At 42.0% G+C, this 4096-nt stretch overlaps 1 pseudogene; it reads left to right on the top strand.

The window, feature by feature from the left end:
• The first annotated feature begins 1023 nt into the window (after positions 1-1023).
• Positions 1024-3804, top strand: LOC102821891 (annotated as a pseudogene).
• The last annotated feature ends 292 nt before the right edge of the window (positions 3805-4096 follow it).

The raw sequence follows: 4096 nt of genomic DNA on the forward strand, positions 1-4096 counted from the left end.
GATGTTTCCGTTCCATTCTCTGCCATTTACTCTGACTTGTAGTGATGAATCCATCTCTCATCACCACTAATGATTTTTTTTTTTTTAAAGAAACTTTACCTCCCTTCGAATATCAGTCTAAATTTTGTTTGCAGATGTTCAAGCATCTAGTGTTTGTGCTCCTCCATGAGATGTTGTGGTACCCATCACCCACAAACTTTTTGAAACCCAACTCTGCCATGGGTTACTTCATACACAGAGCCATGGCTGATTTGTAAATGATTTGCCCCACTGTCACTCATTGATTCGACAGTACCGTTTCACATGAACGCTCAGCGTTGTCATCAGCAGTGGACATGGACAGGCATTTTAATATAATTGTAGTGAGGATTTTTTTTTTTAATCATCCTTGCATTTGTAATAATTCCTACTCTACATGTATGCTTGCTGTATACTTTTCATACATTGTGGTTGTTGTGAAGTTCCATCCAGTCAGTTCTGACTCATAGCAATCCTGTGTAGGGTTTTCCAGGAATGTCTGGTGGGTTTGAAATACTGACTTTGTGGTTTGCAGTCCAGGACTTATCCCACATTGCTACACCAGGAGTCCAAATGGTTTACTGGTAGTGGTGGTTATGTGCCACAGAGGGGGTCCCAACTCACAGGGATCCTGTACAGGGTTTCCGAGCAGTTTACAGGAGCAGAAAGCCTCATCTTTCTCCAACAGAACAACTGGTAGTTTCGAACTGCTGACCTTGAGGTTCACAGCCCAATTCGTAACCACTATGCTACCTGAGCTCCTTACATGCTTTACTACTGCTCCCTTAAACTTCTAAAACATGTGCTCAGGTAAATACCAGTTGCTAAAGTTGCTGCTTGTTGTTAAGTGGTGTCAAGTCGTTTCCAACTCATAGAAACCCTCTATGGGCTTTCAAGAACCATCTGGTGGGTTTGAACCACTGGTCTGTGGTTAGCAGTCTAATGGTTATCCTACATCACACCAAGAGTCTGAAGTATTATTAATCCTATTTTGTCCACGAGGAAATGAGCAACCGAGAGATAAAGGCAATTCGCAAAGGTCACATAACTAGTAAGTTCAGAGCCATGTTCCCAAACTTTCTTAACTCCACTATGCTGTCTCTAAAAATGTAAGTCAGGCAGGCATTCAGGGAACACAGGGAAGATGACTCTTTATTAGTCACTCAAGATTCAGCAAATCCCACCCCCCTCAACACACAGAGTAGACAGGGATGGGCAACTTGGACATTGGCTACCCAAAATGGGGCGCGGGGGGCTACAAAGGCAAGAAGTGACTGGTTTACAAGCTTTCGAGAGGGAACCTAGATCCAGAGGGCCTGGAGGAAGGTAGAATCTCCAGTGAGTAGTATACAATCTGTCTAGGCGGAGCTGATACAGACGGGTCTCTTGTGATACAATAGTGAATAATTGCTATCAGGACTGTTTGTGAGGGTTGGAAATGTAAAGGTAGATGTTTTATAGCAAGGAGGGGAGTGATTAACTTTTCAGCCTAGGAGTGGAGGTCCCTAGGACCATCAAGGGAGAAGAGCAGAGAGCAGGACCCTACCCAGAGAAGCAGTGATGCCTGAAATGGAGGCAGAGATGATGACGTGGAGCGATGGAGCAGCTGGAGACTTTAGATCCAGAGAGGGAGAGCGACTGTGTGCTGAAGACCTAGGGGGTACAGTGGAAGGATTGCACGGATGGGATTGTAACCATGGCAATGAGACAATATACGATAGAATGAATGTAAAACAAATGTTCTCCCATGTAAACTATCACAATAAAACATTTAAAAAAAAAGAAAGAAAAAGAAATACTAAAAAATATAATAACTTAAAAAAAAAAAATTTCAGCAAAAATTTATGTCAACCTACAAGAAAAGCAGTTATTTAACTCAATCCAGTTGCTAAAAATAAAGAGTCCTCTGCTCCCAACAATTCTCAGTGCTCAAATGTCTGGGATGCCCGTGGTAACAGGCATTACAACATTTGTTTGCAAGTTCATTGTCCAAGGAAACACATCATTCACTCATTCGACAAATATGCCTTGATGCCTCCCACCTGCAGGTCCTCTGCTAGAAACGGAACACGTTGCTCTCACAAAGGTGGTAGACTGGCGGCCACAGGGGTTTCGTTTTCTCACTATGTGATACTTAAAGGTCAATGAAAGTTTAATATTGGCTAAGATCTGTTGATTCTAAGTGCATAAAAATATACTTAGCAAAAGTTATCCAGACATTACTAAACCTGTACTCAAAACCTTATGAAGGACCAGAAGCTGAGCCTGTCGCCTGTATTTCAGGAGCCTTTGCAGAAATATCATCTTCAGCCATTCCAGGGTTACCTGTCCCACTCACCAATTTGAAGACTCAACACACTAAGATCTTCATAAACAATGAATGGCATAGTTCAGTGAGTGACAAGAAATTTTCTGTCTTCAATCCAGCAAATGAGGAGAAACTCTGTGAGGTTGAAGTAGGTGATAAGGAAGACGTTAACAAAGCAGTGAAGGCTGCAAGACAAGCTTTTCAGATTGGCTCTCCATGGAGTACTAAGGTTGCTTCAGAAACGGGACGACTTATATGCAAGCTGTCTGATTGCCTGCTGCTGGCAATATTGGAGTCAATGAATGGTGGAAAACTATTTGCCAATTCATATCTTATGGATTTAGGAGGCTGCATAAAAACACCACACAACTGTGCAGGCTGGGCTGACAAGATCAAGGGCCGGACAATACCAATTGTCCAATTTTTTACTTATACAAGACATGAGCCTATTGGTGTAAGTGGGCAAATCGTTCCTTGGAATTTCCCGTAGGTTATGCTGTTTTGGAAGATAGGGCCTGCTCTCAGCTGTGGAAATACCGTGATTGCCAAACCAGCAGAGCAAACTTTTCTCACATATCTTCATGTGGCATCTTTAATAAAAGAGGCAGGGTTTCCTCCAGGAGTTATGACTATTGTGCCTGGTTATGGGCCTACCGTATGAGCAGCCATTTCTTCCCACATGGACATCAACAAAGCAGCATTCACAGGATCAACAGAGGTTGGCAAAATGATCAAAGAAGCTGCTAGGAAGAGCAATCTGAAGAGGGTTACCCTGGAGCTGGGTAGAAAGAGTCCCTGCATTGTGTTTGCTGATGCTGACTTGGACAATGCCGTTGAATTTGCACACCAGGGATTGTTCTACCACCAGGACCATTGTTGTATAGCTGCATCCAGGCTTTTGGCGAAATAATCAATTTATGATGAGTTTGTCTGAAGGAGCACTGAGCGGACTAAGAAGTATGTTCTTGGAAATCCTCTGACCCCAGGAGTATATCAAGACCCTCATATTGACAAGGAGCAATATGATAAAATCATCAACCTCATTGAGAGTGGGAAGAAAGAAGGGGACAAACTGGAATGTGGAGGAGGCCCATGAGGGAATACAGGCTACTTTATCCAGCCCACAGTTTTTTCTAATGTTACTGATAAGATGCTAATTGCCAAAGAGGAGATATTTGGGCCAGTTGAGCAAATCATAAAGTTTAAATCTTTAGATGTTGTGATCAAGAGAGCAAACAACACTCTCTACAGTTTATCAGCAGAAATCTTTACTAAGGACCTTGATAAAGCTGTGACTGTCTCCTCTGCACTGCAGGCTTGGGACAGTGTGGGTGAATTGCTCTAGTGTGGTGTCTGCTCAGTGTCCCTTTGGAGGATTCAAGATGTCTGGAAATGGATGAGAACTGGGAGAATATGGCTTTCACAATCATACAGAACTCAAAACAGTCACAATGAAAATATCCCAGAAAAATTCATAAAGAAAACCCCAAGAGTGAAAAGAAGAAACTTCAATTGCTAAGCATCTCCTGTAGTCGCTAATATCATAGATTTGACATCTAAAAATATTCTTTTGTTGATTTTTTAAAAAATAAGTGAATCGCATTAGCATTACTACCACACTTAGAAAACATAACATGTAGCTACTTTTTCTGAAAGAATTATTTGCCTTCTGATATGTGCTCCCCAATTCCTATCCTAAGTAAAAAGAATGGACTTGGATGCAAGTTCCCTCTAGCTCTGTAGTAATCATACATCTTTTCTTTGTACCTG

This window comes from Chrysochloris asiatica, unplaced genomic scaffold (genome assembly GCF_000296735.1).
Source record: "Chrysochloris asiatica unplaced genomic scaffold, ChrAsi1.0 scaffold00029, whole genome shotgun sequence".
Taxonomy (NCBI): Eukaryota; Metazoa; Chordata; class Mammalia; order Afrosoricida; family Chrysochloridae; genus Chrysochloris; species Chrysochloris asiatica.